Source organism: Cryptomeria japonica, chromosome 3 (assembly GCF_030272615.1).
Source record: "Cryptomeria japonica chromosome 3, Sugi_1.0, whole genome shotgun sequence".
NCBI classification, from domain to species: Eukaryota; Viridiplantae; Streptophyta; class Pinopsida; order Cupressales; family Cupressaceae; genus Cryptomeria; species Cryptomeria japonica.
The window spans coordinates 614,145,583-614,162,956 of record NC_081407.1 but is presented as its reverse complement, the minus strand read 5'-3'; positions in this window follow the sequence as shown (position 1 = coordinate 614,162,956).

The window sequence follows — 17,374 nt, the reverse complement described above, 5'->3', positions numbered from 1 at the left end:
AAACCTTGTAATTGCAGATCTGACCAACCTGTTTTGGGGATCAGTATAACTTCCAAAAGGGGGTGTCTGAAATGATGATTTGTTTCTATGGGTGTGTGGAACATTTTGAAGTTAATGTCCATACTATTGCCGAATAGGGCTACAAGTCGAGGGGGTAGGTTTACAAAGGAGATATAAGGAATTGGTGTCCTAAACCAAACCCAGTGTTTGAAAGAGTCTTTAGATGACACGTGTTGGCCAACTTCAAAATCCCAAGGAGTACATGTTTGAGGAGTTGAAGCCTTTTACTCATCTTGAGTAGGCCTAAGCTTAGTGAATGTGTGTGTAGTTTCATCCAAGGTGTAGAGTCCTTCCTTGCAGGACCCTTGTGTGTAGTTAGGGGGGTCACTAGCCTAACCTTGATTGGGCTTGTCATTAGGAGTTTGGGTAGGCTTCTGCATCACCAAGTCAACTGAATGTGATTTTAATTCAAGTGGGCTAGTTCCTAACATTTGCCTTGCATACGCATGAACTGCATTGACACCTACATCTGATGGTATGATGAAAGAATAAGTATCCGGTAGAATACTGAGAGGGGGGGGGTGAATCAGTAAACTAAAAAACTGATACAAACTTCCCAATCTCAAATTCAAACTCACAAAGTAAACTTTCACTGTCAAGATCAATACTCAACATCAACCGGTTAACTGTTATAACAACTCAATAGTAAACAACTTCAATCTTGTAAACATCAAAATGCTTAATCATATCTCAACATATTCAATGTCTCAATGCTTCCAGTTATCATGTCCTATCAGAATTTAATCAAATCAACAAATAAGATCATAACCACAAAAACATTCACCACTTGACACAAATGTTTATACGTGGAAAACCCAAATAGGTAAAAACCACAGTGAGATGAGACTCACAAGGATATCTATCTGAACTCTTCTGAAGTTTGCCCTGTTAGGAGCCAAGTCTGTTAAAGCTTTTACAACAAGTCTTGTTAAGAATTGATTCTGTTAGGAATCACCCGACTAAGGGATTTACAAAATGCCTTGATGAAAAACATAATACCCTGTTAGGAGTAACCTCGATAGAGGGTTTGATAATCCAAGCTAATGGATCACCTTGTTAGAAGATTTAAGAAGTAACCAAGCTTGTTAGAGCTTACCCGATTAGGGGATTTCAATTCTGCTGTAATGGTTAGAAAACAACAAGTTTTCTTGATCTATTTGAATAGCACTACATTTGCTTGATCAAATCCTTTTAAGCTTCAATCTGCTTTTACTCAAACTGCAGATCCATTCTCTAGTTAGGCAACCACACACTCAACTGGTTTCTGCCAACACTTTGCCAACAACTTTACAAACAACTTCATCGACCTTAAATACAAATCAACTAGGTCGGTAACACATCAAAAACGTAATTCTCTCGTAGAGATTACAAACAAGTCGGTTCAATCTTGACTGTTAGAAATCATAACAATCTCTTTACATTCTTCAAGAAAATTCCAACTGCTCCATGATCGCCACTTCATCGGACTTGGTAACTCATCACGCGCTATGCATTAGATGCAATCCACTTTTCTCATTCCCTAGACAATCACACAAATGAACAAACACGCTGAAACAATTTGAACTCATCCTCATACAATGATCAAACATGTCTCCATCATTACCGCTCATCATTAAATCTCAAACCAACAAACTTGATCGGTTAGGGTTTAACAGAAAAACAACTGGTAGGGTTTACCAGTTAGATTCCATAGAAAAGGTTTAACCTTATACATCGGTTTATCGGTTCAACTCACAAACTAACATACCAGTTTACAACATCTTCCTCAAAGCTCTTCCTACCATTTCCGGTTGCAAGCCAATATCAATAACAACAATACCAATAATATCATAAATACCATTACCGGTTCAATTGACATCAATGACAACATAGCATATCATTAATGCAATCTTCATACAAATGCCAACATCTTCTTCAAAGCAAGTTTCTTCTATTGATTGTTTAGAATGATAAGAATCCCATTCCCATTCATTAGAATTTGTCTCACTTGCAGCTTGTAATCTGCAGATTTGTCCATATAGTGTTTGATTTGTTTCTTCTATTTTTCTTGCTATATCTTTTCTTCTCTCGTTTTCAGCGTCCTTTGGGTTGATATTGAGTTCCGTCAACCCTCCTATCAGCTCTCCTTGATTTGTACCAACTTCTTGTTTGTTTTGATTGGGAGTTAACTCTACTTGGAAAGTGCCTTTAGTTTGTTTTTCCTGTTGATTAGAAGCTTCCTATGTGCGGGAAAAGTGGTGCGATGAAATGTAAATTTCGGTTTCTAGACAAGTCCACACACCAATGGGACTTTTGGCCCAATTTATGGAGCTATGTTGAATAGCTCAACTCCCCAAGGGATGTTCCATTGTTCTCTATCTCACAGGATCCCTCAAGCCAATGCCTTTGCTCTCAGATCACTGAGCAAAGTGACTTAGGAATGACAACTATGAGAACGAGGGATATTGATCAACTTAACATGAATGCATGATATTAAATCTACTATGAATTAAACTAGAATGGATATGATGATGAGATAAAAGATTAGTAAAACCTATCTTAACATGATATACTAGTCTAATATGAGAATGCTATGACAATATAAATGTTTCTTAAAATGCTTATTAAGATGATTTCTATTCAAAAATAGGTTAAATGCTTGATTTAAAAATGATTAGATGTATGAAATTTAGATGCTTAGCAAAATGTCTATAAGTTAGATACTAAAGACTTGGATATGAAAATGATAGAAGGAGGGCTCTATTTATAGGAAAAACAGGGCAATGGATGGTCAAGATTGGATGATCTTGTCAAGGGCCAGGATTGAAAGCTATCAATCCATGTTTACAATTCTCACCAATGAAATGGTGACAATTGTCAACATAAGGCTGTTTGAGAGGAGATGTAAGAAGCATTAAATGCTTGAGAAGGCCTCATGGTTACCTTAGGAGGTAAGGGTTAAGGTTAGGTTAAGGTTATCCATTGGATAAAGCTTTTATCCAAGGGGCAAACTCTTGTGCAAGGGTTAAAGGGATAACCATGGTCAAAGCAATGAATGCTTGATAAGACCCTTGGGTTAGATGAGGGTTGAGTTAGAGAGAAATTCTCTAATCATGCAAGAAGGTTGAGTTTAACCATTAATGGTTAGGAAGACTTTGAGGGTTAACTTGTTGAAGACATAAAGCCTTTAATGGTTTTCAAAGACTTTGATGATTTGAGAAGTGACTTCCCTTTGCTTAGGGATGTGACAATATTTAGGAGATGGATTAGGCTAATTTAGAAGTGATTAGAAGAATCTAGAAGGGGGTTTAGAGAGGCAAGTGGTAAATGTAGGAGAATGCAAGTGGATGGAGGGGAATTTTAATTAAAATAAATTACTTTATTTCAACAAAAATAGATTCAACTTGCATAAATGCAAGTGTAGAATTTAAAATAAATAAATTAGATTTATTTACTTGTAATGACTAATTTAATTAAAAGGGGAAAAGGGCGAATTAATTAAATAAAGTGATTTATTTAATTAAAGACTATGAAAAGCTTAGTTGAACTTAATTAAATAAATTAAGCAATTCATTTAATTAAATAGATGAATGTGAATAATTTAATTAAATAGAAATTAATTAAATAGAGGAATGAGGTTAAAATGAATATTAAATATTCACTTAGGAAAGTGGTCATGTTTATAGGTCTACATTTTGCCCCTCTTTGAAGTGACATGTGTGCACACGTTGATTCAAAGAAAATTGTCGGATATGTCGTCAAAATTGGATTGATGTGATGTTGTGTGTTGATATGTGCCCCAGATTTGATAGACGATATTTTCGTGCCCCAAATTTGATAGATGACATTGATGATGCCCCCTTGGGAGATGAATCAAAGATTTTGTAAATTTGTTGATTTGATAAGCATTTTAGAATTAATTGCATTTTGAAATGTCGATTGTGTTGAATGCAGTGTAATTGATTCATCTCCCAAAAAATGATGTTTGATAAGGTTAAAAGTGAGAAAATGAGCAAAATACATGCCCCACCTACTAACCCTATCTGACTTTTACATTATAAAAAGGTAAAAAGTGATTTTATTTTCATTATTTGCATTTTTGACCTCTTGTGATAGTGACACATGGAGTTTGACAAAAATGTCAGTTCCTTATGCTTCTCACTGATTCGAGCGCGTTCGTCGATACCGGAGGCCCGCTGCATATGGTTCACCTATAAGTCACCTAAATTTTGCCATGTTTTTTTTTTTTTTTTCAATTTTGGTCACCTTTTTTTAAATTTATTTTGCTTTGAATTTCGTCGTTTTAGCGCGTCGGGTTCCTCACATAGCACATACGATAAGCATAGTAGCACGTAGGGTTTCTTATCTAGGGTAGTGTCCTGAGTGTTTTTAGCAGTGCATCGTAGGTCTAGGGTAGCGCATAGAGTCTTTTAGCGGATATGTGTAATAGGTAAGCGCGTGGGGAATGTAGGATAGCGCATAGGATAGGCTAGTGCATAGGGTTGGCAGGTTAGCATGATGGCAATTTTTTCTAGCGCATAGGTGAAGTTAGCGTGTAGGGTAAAGATTATAGCACATAGGCGAAGAAAGATAGCGCATGTCTAGCAACTTAGCGCGTGGGAGGGCTGTTTTGGCGCGTGGTGTAAAAAAATTGGTAGAAATGATTTTGGAGAATGTGTCACTTGGGAAAATGAATGAGGTAGATGGCTGAGGGGTGGATAGGTGCCTGTTGTGTGTTTTTAAGGTTGTGCCTGCTGTCTTAGTGTCAGATTCTGTCGTTTTGAATTTTGCATCTGATATGGATTGCCCAACTGAGTGTTTCAAGATGGGTTTCGAGCCAATGTTTTGCTTGCTGTGATGATGTCCAAGTCTTGATATGATGATTGAGAGTCTGTTGAAATTGCTTTCGTTATGAAGTGCCAAGTTGATTGATTGTTTGAATGAGGATCCTGATTTTCTATTGATGTGGATCTTTGATTTTTGCCTTGCAATATAAAATTGATGTCTGATATGAGTTCCGATTCTTGATTTTTGATATGATCCCTGATATGATGCTTGTGATATGGATTTTTGAGTTGCTTGCATTATGGTTCATTGATTTTATTTCGATATGGTGCTTTCGTTATGGGTCTTTGATTTTCGATATGGTGCTTGCATTATGGGTCTTGATTGATTTCGATATGGGGCTTGATTTGATGATTTTTTGTTTCAAGTTGATTTTGTTTTGATTGGATATATTGGATTAATGTGGGAACTGATGATGAACATTTGTTGTTTTGCAGGCATAGCTTGGTGTTCTCTAGTCACAAGAGCGATTTCCAAGACCATGGTCATTGATTCCACGTTTATCACAGGTGGATAGAGATGTTATTGAGAGGTGTAGTTTATCCTCTTTATTGGACATGCCTCAATATATCATAAACCGAGGTTTGCTGACAGCTTTAGTAGAGAGGTGGCACAGTGACACGAACACCTTTCATTTGGTGACAGGTGAGATGACAGTCACTCCAGAGGACTGTTATTGGATTCTATGGATTTCAATGATTAGGGCACTATTGCCATATGAGCAAATTGAGGAGGGTGGAACAAAGGCTCTCCACCAAATATTCCATGATGATCATATTTGCGGATATGAGATCCCATGGCAGGAGTTCGTGGATCTTGATTATGCTCCTTTACCCTCTGTACTAGCAGGTTTCATTGGTGGATTCTTGTGTCCCATTCGCAGGTCGAAGGGACTAGCTATTGGCTGGGGATTGGTGTTGGAGGACATGGTTACACAAGGATGCAGGTTCACTTGGGGGTCCTGTATGTTAGCACACTTGTACAAGGAGCTTCACTAGGTGGTATATTTAGGATATGAAAACATGTCAGCGGGGGTGACATTATTATAGGTGTGGGCTTGGGAGAACATTCATGTAGCGAGGCTACTGGCAGATAAGGATAGGTCGATTGGTCGAGCCTATGTGTATGGGTATACCGGTATAGTTGTCCAACGAAAGCTGGGCAAACTAGAGCACTGGCGGAGGGTTTTGGATGATATTGATATGGTCATATGGAGACCATATATGGACTGCGAGGTATGGGCTGAGGACGGGATAAAGATGCCCTATGTTTAAATGTCTAGATACCTGATTGGGTGGACACCCTTTATTATCGAGTGATTCTTGCATAGCCGTGTATAGGGGCAGTATGGGAGACAACGGGGGATACCACAGGGAGCTTGCTTATATGCTCACCAGAGACAAGACATGCCAGAGTGGGGTCCTATAGTAGATAGTGCAATAACCGTGGAGGAGTACATGCTTTTGGTGGGATAGATATGGGATTATAGGGCTAGGGTTGTGGATGTGGGGATGACAGAGGATTTTGCAGCATACTTCGTGGCACATGCAATGGCGTGAATATCAGATCTGACAGAGATGCTTCCTACCTTTGACGATGATGAGGATGAGAAGCTAGAGAGGTGAGAGGGAGAGGAGGTGGAGGAGGGAGGTGGATATGATGGAGGAGATGGCAGAGGAGGTGGTAGAGGGAGATGGGGAGATAGAGGAGGAGATGGAGGGAGATGGGGAGAGGAGGAGAGATTATATTAGATAGACGATAGGGTGGTGATGGAGGCAGAGGAGGGTTGGTTCTTGGAGATGATGGGGTTGGTAGATCAGGTGAGGTGTTAGTAGCTATGGGTGGTTTAGAGGAGTTTAGGCGATCAACCTAGCGAAGGAGATTAGATGTGTTACCTCCACCGGGGCCTAAGACAGGGACAGGTAGTGTCACCACTCAGGTACCAATGTAGATCAGGGTACCATTGTATCGATAGGATTCGCAGATTCAAGCGTTGTAAGTTACAGTGAAGGAGTTGCAAGCATGGGTACTAGCTCAACAATGTCAGATTGTGCATATCACATAAGAGTAGGACACGATGATAGAGCACCTAGGTTGAGCAGAGGCTCATGCAGATAGCTTGGAGAGAGAGGCAACCGACCGCCCTATGAGAGACACACTGAGAGAGATGCAATATGCAGCCAAGGAGCCTGAGTACTACAGGCGTTTATATGAGGAGGTGGTCCCTAGAGATCACAGAGCTCCTAGCTATGTTGCATTGGAATCTAGTCACTCCATTCGGACTCATTCGAGCATAGAGAGAAGAGGGGTTACAGGGCCTCCCCGTCATGATCCTACTGGTGGAGATCCAGGTGCTGGGACATCTGCTGCGAGACCGTCAGCCTCAGGAGATAGTCATACCTGAGAGACTTGTCTCTATTGTATTTTGATCATTGTGTTGTATTTTGACATACATGACATCCCTTGTATATTTTGACCATTTTTGAGATATATATGACACCGATTTTCCGATCCACATGTGATGCATTTTATGGATGATTATTTATGTATTGATATGATGTTTCTTATGATGATGATGATGCAATGCTTAGATAAATGTTCTTGATTTGATGTTGATTAATATGATGATATAATGATAGGTTGCCTTGATGAATTTGATTTGTGAGATGTATCTTGAAAATGTATGATATATGATAATGATAAAGAAATGAGATGTATCTTGAAAATGAGATGTATGATAATGATAATGATGTGAGATGTATCTTGAAAATGAGATGAATGATAATGATAATGATAATGATAATGATGTGAGATGTATCTTGAAAATGAGTTGTATGATAATGATAATGATGTGAGATGTATCTTGAAAATGAGATGTATGATAATGATATTGATGATGATATGCAACTAAATGCAAAATGATATGAAACTAAATGCAAGATTTAAAATGATATGCAACTAAGTGCAAAATGATATGCAGCTAAGTGATCACCCTCATTTTCTCATTGTCATTCCTATGTAGTCACGTGTTTTTGCTTTGTTTTGGTTTGCCATCATTGAGCTTTCGCTATGTTGGAAGTTTATACAAGCATAATGGTATAATTGAACCATAATGACCTGAGTAAAACGTACATGGATTTTGATATTGCAAGACGACACAAGCGTCGAGGTATAATTAAACCAAGAGGACTTGAGTGTTGCTTGCGTAAAATAGACAAGAGTTAACCATTTATATGCGCAAAGTGGAACAGTGTCTTCAATGATATGTTTCCAATCATGTCTTGAGACAAAATTTGTACCGTACAAGTGATCGCCTCACAGATAGAAAACCCAAAAAAATATCACTCCCGCTACTTTCTCTAGCTCGATGCATCGTTGGGAAATTCAGGAGATCCAATGATTCAAAAATTTGAAGTGCAAAATAGTCAAAACTTCATGAGAGATGTAAACAAATTATAATTTAGAAAATCATCCATCATGTGTGTTGAAGTTGTTAATTGGATCAGTGTTTTGCTTTCTCGGCAGATGAGTTGTTATTGTCGGGGTTTCCTTAACGTGTTGTGATTCTTGTTTGGTTGTTGTTGGAATGTTTGAAGTTAGAGGGATGCTGCCCCTAGTTCTAGATATCTATTGATGTGAATATTCATAGTGATTACCAAGCCATGGTGGGATATGATGAACTGATATTCAGATAATCAAGGACAGTGACTACTCTAAGTATGTCTAGGATAATGTTGCGTAAAAAGTGTTGGGCGATGGTCATTAGCTTTGACTTTAGATGCAAAAGATATGAGCAATGATAGATAGAGGAGTTGTTCCCTCACAAATAGCGCCTATTGCCAGGTTTTCACCACTTGTTTTTATTGCACTTTTTTGTTGTTTTTCTGATTTTTTTGTGTATTTTTCTGTTTTTTTTGTATAATTTCACTTTTTCCATGCATTAGACCACTCAAGTGTAGAATTTATTCAGATGGATGATGTTGGTTGGTTTTTCAAGCACATTGCCCTCTAAAGTTGTTAGCTGATAGGTGCGGGATCTATAAGTTGTTATGATAACATAGGGACCTAGCCAGTTAGGTTCAAACTTCCCCTTCTTTTCTCGATCTTGTTGATTTCTGTGATCTTTTGTAAGTACAAGATCACTGACTTTAAAAATCCTAGGGATGATGCTGTGGTTGTAGCTTCTGCACATGCGTTGCTGGTATGCTTTGAGGTGATCATAGGCATGTTGTCATTTTTCATCCAGAAGCTCTAGTTCTTGTAATCTATTGACCCGATACTCTTCATCTAGTATGAGGCCTTTTAAAGATACTATGAATGATTGAATTTCTACCTCAAGAGGTAAAATTGCTTCTGATCTGTACACCAATGAATATGGCATAGCCCCTGTAGGTGTCCTAATGCTAGTCTTGTATGCCCAGAGTGTCAGATTGAGTTGTACATGCCAATCCTTACCTGCATCATTTACTGTCTTCTTTAGGATTTTTAAGATTGTTTTATTTGATGCCTTTGCTTGACCATCCCTTGTGGGTAGTAAGGCATAGAGAAACAATGTTGGATTTTGAATCGCTCACATAGTTCTCGCACATCCTGATTTTGGAAGGGACACCCATTGTCTATGATGATGGAACTAGGAATGCCATATCTGCAAATTAGATAATTGAGAATGAATGAGGCAATTTGTTTTCCAGTTACTGTGGTCAGTGAGACTGCTTTGATCCATTTTGTGAAATACTCGGTTGTAGTGATAATGAACTCGTGTCCATTTGAAGAGGAAGGATGGGTTTTTCCTACTAAATCAAGTCCCCACTGATAGAAAGGCCATGATGTTGTAAATGGTTGTAGCTCCTGTGTTGGTGCATGGATAAGATTGCCATGAATTTGGTACTTAGGACATTTCTTTGCAAATTGATAAGTCTTTTTCCATTGTCGGCCAATAATATCCCATTCCCAAAAGTTTTTTAGCAAGAGTAGGACCACTTGAATGCGTGCCATAGATACCCTCATGAAGCTCGTGTAAAGCAGAGTCAAATTCATTACGATCAAGGCAACAAAGTAGAGTACCATCCAGACCTCGATGGTAAAGGGTATCAACGGTTAAGGTATAACAGGCGGCTTGCCGGATAAAGTTGCATTTTTTTTTTCGAGATAGATCAATGGGTAGGGTATTGGTTTTAAGGTATTCATAGATTGTCCTGTATAAAGGAGAGTCTGAATCGATTAAGGCATAGATAACATGGGATGCATAATTTTCATAGGCCGAGGAAAATAGTTACTCTACTAGGAACTCATAACGACTCTGTTGCTCTAGAATTTGTAGCAGTGAAGCAATAGTGGCCATTGCAATGACTGCTCTATTGTCCAACCTTGGTATTTTCTCGAAGGTGATGTGTACAAACTACTATTTGAAGTCATCCACCATTCTTTTGTATGGCAGCAACTTGTCATCCTTTGTTTGATATTCATTGTTGATTTGATTTATAACCAGTTGGGAATCTCCATAGACTTTCAGTTCCATGATTCTCCATTCCATGGCCATTTTGATTCCTGTGACCAAGGCTTCATACTCAATGATGTTATTGGTGCATGGAAACATGAGTCTATATGATCTTGGAATGGTGTGTCCTTTAGGGGTGACGAACAAGATGCCAGCACCTGAGCCATGTTGAGTGTAGAAACCGTCAAAGTACAAGGTCCATTGCTTGAGTGTAACAATAAGGACATCCATGTCTGGAAATTCCACCTTCATTGGTTGCTTATCTGGTAGTGGTGCTTCAGCTAATTGATCTGCAATTACTTGTCCCTTGATAGCCTGATGCTCTGTGTATTGGATATCAAACTCACTGAGAATCATGACCCATTTAGCCAGTCAGCTTATGAGAGTTGCTTTGTTGAGTAAATACTTAAGAGGATCAATTTTTGCTAATAGCTTGATTGTGTGAGCTAGCATGTAATGTCAGAACTTTTGAGAGGCGAATACCACAAATAAATAAGCCTTCTCAATGAATGTGTAATTTAGCTCATATCTGTTTAATGTTCTATTGATGTAATATATAGCTCGTTCCTTGCCTTCTTGATCTTCTTGTACTAATAGTGCCCCCAATGATATGCCTATTGTTGATATGTAGAGAATGAGCATCTTTCCTGCTATTGGTGGTACCAGAATTGGTGGATTCATTAGATATTGCTTGATTTGGTAGAATGATTCCACACACTTGGCTTCCCATCTGAATGGTATGTTCTTATAGAGGAGATGATTGAATGGTAGACTTTTATCTGCTAGTTGGGCTATGAATCACTGAATTGACTGCAACCGTCCTTGTAGAGATCTGAGTTGACTAATGTTCCTGGGAGGTGGCATCTCCATGATGGCGTGTACCTTTGCTGGATCTACTTCAATGCCCTTTGCTGACACAATTTAGCCTAATAATTTGCCTGATGTCACCCCAAAGACACACTTCTTAGGGTTTAGCTCGACTTGGAATTTCTCCAAAATTTGAAAGATTTTATCTAATATGCCCATATGTTTTGCCCGGGTGAATGACTTAGCCAGTAAATCATCCACATAGTCCTCCATGAAGGTATGCATCATATCATGAAAGATTATCGTCATTTCTCTTTGATAAGTTGCCCTAACATTCTTTAAGCCAAAAGGCATGACATTCCAACAATACGTTCCCCAAGGACAGGTGAACATTGTTTTATCTTGATCCTCTGGAGCTATCTTGATTTGATTATGGCCAGAGAAACTGTCCATTAATGATAACATTGCATGGCCCGCTGTGAGGTCCACAATTATGTCGATGTTGGGCAAAGGAAAGTCATCCTTTGGATAGGCTTTGTTGACATCTCTAAAATTTGTGCATATTCTGATGCTTCCGTCTGGTTTTGAAACCAGTACAATGTTTGAAATCCATTCAACATAGTCTATAATTCGAATGAATCTGATGTCTAATAACTTCTTTAGTTTAGCTTTGACCATTAATGCTACATGCAGATTCATCTTTCTTAACTTCTGTTTGATGGGCTTAGCTCCAGGAGCAATAGATAAATGATGCATGATTAAGTTTGGATCTATTCCAGGCATATCAACATAGGACCAAGCAAAATTGATTTGCTTTTCTGTGAAAAATCTAATAAAATTTGGTTTTTCCTCTTCTATTAGTGAATCTGCTAGGTGTATGTTTTTAGCTGCTGCTTCTGTACCAATGTTGATTGATTAAGTGGGCTCAATCAATATGGATGATCGCTCCTGATAGTGTTCAAGAAGAGTGTCAAGTCTCCCATTATTAGGCACCTTAAAAAGGTTTTCACCCTCAGATGCATCCTTTATTTGACTTTTTTGTGATCTAGTGCTACCATTGACTGGTTTTCAGCATTAGATCCTTTGTTTCTTTCATTTTTGCGACTGAGAGACTTGGCACCCTCCCGATTGTAGATATCATTATTTTGTTCACTGGTAGAGCCTATTTCTGGGTTAGCTATACATAGGTAATGGACAATGGATTCATCATCTAGGAAAATAGGTATATCATGGTGTTTAGGTTCATCCCAGTCTATCAAATTAGAAAATACAAGCGGTAAAGAGTCATTCAGGGGGTCGAGGTCAGCTGCGGTAAGTGGCATGAGAGAGGCATCATTAAGGTTGTCTGGGACGTTAGTTAGGTTAATGATATTGTCAAGAGCTTCGAGGGTATCATCTTTCGTGTAGACTTGCTCGTAATGTCACTGCTCATTTTCCTTAGCTTCATAGATATGTTGTGGACTGAGTTCAAGTAATCGAGACTTTGTGCCTTGTCCTTCCCGAGAAAGGGGTGTGTGTATAGCACCTTCAGGGAAATCTTCAGTAATATTTGAACAACTACCCCACTCATAGTCATTAGAATTAGTTTCAGAAGTACTGTCCCAGAGCCTTTCAGTGCTGTGGAGAAGTATGTTGTAGGGTGAAAAGAGATCCCTGATAATTGATACCAGTCTTGTAGTTTTTTTTGATTCTGAATCAGAGCCTGCTTGTACCCTTTGCATTTGTTCCTATATTGTTTCTCCTTGGGGAATAGTGATTTCTTCAGAAGGCGACTGTACCTTATTTTGAATAGGTTCCTAAACATGGTGCACTTCCTCATAAGAAGCTTCTTCCTTTTGAATGGCCAACTCCTCTTGTCGTTTCTCTTTTTCCTGGTGTTCTCATTCTTTCCTTATTGTTCCTGCTGCTTGGTGTAGTGCCTCTTGCCACGAGTCCTCATTGTATTTCTTCTTTGCTTTCCACTGAGGTTTTTGATATCTATTTTGTTTTTGCCTTGGGGGTAGGTTGTGTCCATATCCTAGTCTTGTCTTGTCTCGAGAAAATTGTGAAGGATGGTCTAGTGGTTCTGTAATGCCTTCTTGACGCTTGCCTATAGGTCCTTTTCCGTTGTATCCCATCTATTGCATGATGAAGAATCCTTTTCCATACTGTTGTGTTGGTATGGCTACCTCCAAAGTAGCACCTTTGACTTCTCCCTCATCCTTGTATAGCCAATTGAGGATGTCTTTCTCTTTTGATTCATGTGCTAGTGTGCCCAATTGGATAAATTTGCCATCAAACTTGGTGATGGGCTGTGTTGCTCGATGCATCGATGCAGAAGGTTTCCCATGAGATTTTGGTGAGGTTGGCAATTTGGATAGACACATGGGTTTGAAAGAGTATTACCCCATGCCTTTCTCTTTGATTTTCATCTTTTGTTTAAAATCCATGGATAAAGACTTGAGCCTTTCTTGATGACGATCTAGTGCTGAGGAAGCGGGAGCTTCCCTGCTATGTGGAACTAGGCTGTCTTGAGTTGCTCCCATAGCATTGCAATGTTGAAAGGGATTATTATCAGCTGAGATGGAAATCTCCTATCCATTATATGGGAATTTGACACACTGATGGTAAGTTGATGGCACTGCTTGCATTTCATTTATCCAAGGATGACCTAATAAAATATTGTATGTTAAGTCTATGGCTAAGACTTGGTACACAGTGTGTCTTTGTATCAGTCCTACCTGAATAGGTAGTATCACTGTACCTTTGGATGATCTTTCTTCATCATCATATGCCTTGATGGTGATCTTTTTGTGTGGATCAATGGATTGTTCAAAGAAGCCTAATGCACAGATAAGTTTTAAGGTACAGATATTGAGACCAGCTCCTCCATCTATTAATACTCGTTTAAATCGATGTTTGTAGACTAAGACTTCAATATGAAGGGGAGTATTATGTGGATGACTCAAAGAGATATTATCATGTTTGGAAAAGGTGAGATTATGAGGTCCTGTCATATGAGCCACCATGGCTTGAAATTTGTCAATGTCCAGATCTTGAGGCACATTTGTTTCAATTGGTGCTTGTTCTAAGATGTCCTTATGTTTTGGCGAGAGTTTGAGTAACTCGAGTATGGATATCTGAGCAGGAGTTTTGTGCAGTTGATTTACCAAATCATATTGTGTTTTGGGGATAGGGGTCGATGTTGATGTATGCCCTTTCAAGACATATTTTTGAGCTTGAGTTGTCACATTGATTGATGTATGGTCTTGTTTGTCCTTGATCTTTATGACATTTATTTGGTTATCATTCGTTGATATGTGATTGATGGTGGTGTTGTACAAATGATTTGTGCGAGCTCCCTGTGTATCGTTCGATGATGAAGCTCCTTCCTTGTTGTAATTTGCAAGAAGATTTTTAAAGGTGTCATGATCACCGTTTGTTTTGAGACCATCAACCGTTAAATCAACTCTATCGATCATATCTTGAAAAATATTTTTTGATCTGGGGTTCAAAGTTGTTTATGGCTGACAATGTGATGATCTTGTTTGCTAGGAGTTCTCGGAATGCTTATTCTAAGGATTACCCCAATGGTGTGTATATGTGTCTATTTGGGAAATTGTTGGTGTTACCCCTTTGATTTGTATTAGTCCCTCGGTTAGTGTTGTTGTCTTGGGTATTGTTGTTGGTTTGGATATTGTTGTTGGTGTTTGGATTTGAAGGTTCCTGATTGGTATTTTGTGGATAAGTGTTAGTGCCTTGGTTAGCACTTTTTTGATTCTCATTAGCTTGTGGATTACCTGATAAAGCCAATACTACTTGTTTGGACTTCATATCATTAGCATAAGTTCCTCCCTCACTAACAACGTTTTTATTTCTGGTCCAGAATCTGGATTTGTCTAAAGTGTTGTTGTTGTTTTGGTTGTTAAAAGAATGAGTGTTGGATGAGTTAGTGCCTTCCTTAAAGAACTTCAACATTCCTTTCTTGACGCGGGCTTCCTCTACTTGGATTCTGTTTTCGATTAACTTGGCAAAAGATGGTATGCACTGGAGCTTGAGTTGATAACTCATCTCACTATTTAGATTATCGATGAAGATCTCCATCTTTTCCTTTTCAGACACATCTCAAGGATATCTTGAAACCATACATCTCCAATGCTAAAGAAACACCATGAATGTTTCTTTGTTTTTCTGTTTGGTATTACATAAATCCAACATGGTGACTATGTGTTGGATATTATAGGAGTATTGTGTGATAAATTTGTTTACCAACTCATCAAAGGATCTGATGGGAGGTGTAAGTTTAGACAGCCACTCCATTGTTTATCCTCCCAAACTTCTTGGGAACAACCTCTTTAAGTAAGTGTCATCGTGAGCAAATTCAAGGCTTATGGTACATAATTGCCGAACATGATCGCGAGGATCACTTTTACCGTCGTATTTGTCGTATTTTGGTATATCTGAATTCGGGGGAAAAGGTATCATGTTTAATCTCCTATCAAAGGGGTAAGGACAAATTTTATTTAAGGAGTATCTTATTGTGGTCCCTTGCTGCATGTCTTGCATTTGCCTTTGCAACATTTGAATTTGTTGTGTAAGAGCGACCATAGGTGCATTTGTTTGCTAAGGGAAACCTTCTTCCCTTTCATTATCCCTAGTTCAGGCATGGTTGTGTTTAGGTATGTTATGTTGTTTTGGTATGGTATGTTGTTCTGGGTCATGCATTTCTTCTTCTCTCTATTGTTCTTGATAGGCGTAATTTCAAGACCTTTTCCTAAAAATTTGTTCGTCTACATTCTTTAAGTTTTCAGTACCAAAATCTTCAGGAAGTCTAACTCCTTTTCTTGTTAGCATGAGCATATATTTTTCTTTGTCAACTTCTATGAGTCTCTCCATAAGATTTTGGAACGAGGGGTTTTCTTGACATTCTTGGAGAAGTTCCTCAGTGATTTCAGTATCTCCCAGATTAGTGTAATCGAAAGGGTTTGATAATCTATGACCTATACTTGACTCTGGTTGTGGCTTGCTTTGCTTGTTTCTTTGAGAGCGAGTGACAGTGGGCATCTAGTAGAAGCTTTCTATGACAAAGGGGACAAACTCTTCTTCTTCTTGTTTAGGGGTTGGTGGTTCAAATCGAGATACGTTATAAGTGATGCAGATTTGTGGGAATAAAGCAGGATTAATCTTTCCTCCATGATTCAAGCATTGGTTAAATGTTTCTTTCAGAATGTAAGCTCTAATTCTTAAGGGTTCTCTGTCAAACTCATTTTATTTTCCCTGAAGATATAATCGCATATGACATAAGAATGTGCGATGTGATTTAAAAAGTTGGCAATTAATATAGAGAAACTTATTCGGTTTGGCAAGTTTTTTAGAACTAGGTTGTCTCTTCTTCAACTCAGTTTTGTGATGAAGACTTGCTCTTATCAAAATATGAGGAGTGGTCATACACGAATGATCAATGGTTTCCTTTGATTTTTGGATTGAGATACTTTGTTTGAAAAACTCAAGCTTACTTTATCAAGTAGAGGTTTAGATTTGCCCCCATGACAAAGTGTGTCAAATGATATGGATAAGAGTCTCCCGATATATAAACTTGATTTGACAACTTAAGATTTTAAACTTGGTATGTTGTTTGTTTGATAGAATCTATTTAAATGGTGGACCTTTTGATCAATGTGATGGTACTACCTATTTTTGATTGGATAAAGTTTTATCTCTAGCTAGTTTTAGATTCAACAATTTTTATTCTAAGGATCCTTGCTTTGATTTGGAATTGATTTTTCTGATGTTTAGACTTGAATTATGATAAATGAGTTCGATACAGGACCTGAAAGGGTATTCAATAAGTTTGATAAAATTTTCTCAAAAGGTCTGATTTGCTCTTTGGTTTTCTGAGTTTAACTATGCGCTAAGCCAGAGACCGTACACGCTAAGTTATGATCTAGATGCGCTACAAAATGATCCTTATGTGCTAAGCTGCATATGTCACACACTAATTCAAAGTTTTGAAATTTGTTTTGACTGGGATGATTACGCACTATTATGTCCTAAATACACGCTACAATTTAGATTAAAAGCGCTAAGTTTCACTCCCAATGCGCTAGGTTGATGCTCTAAAGTGCTAATATGGTATCCAAAAGTGCTAGTGAAATATTTACCAGTATGACAACTATTATGCGCTATTTTGATTGATAAAAGTGCTAA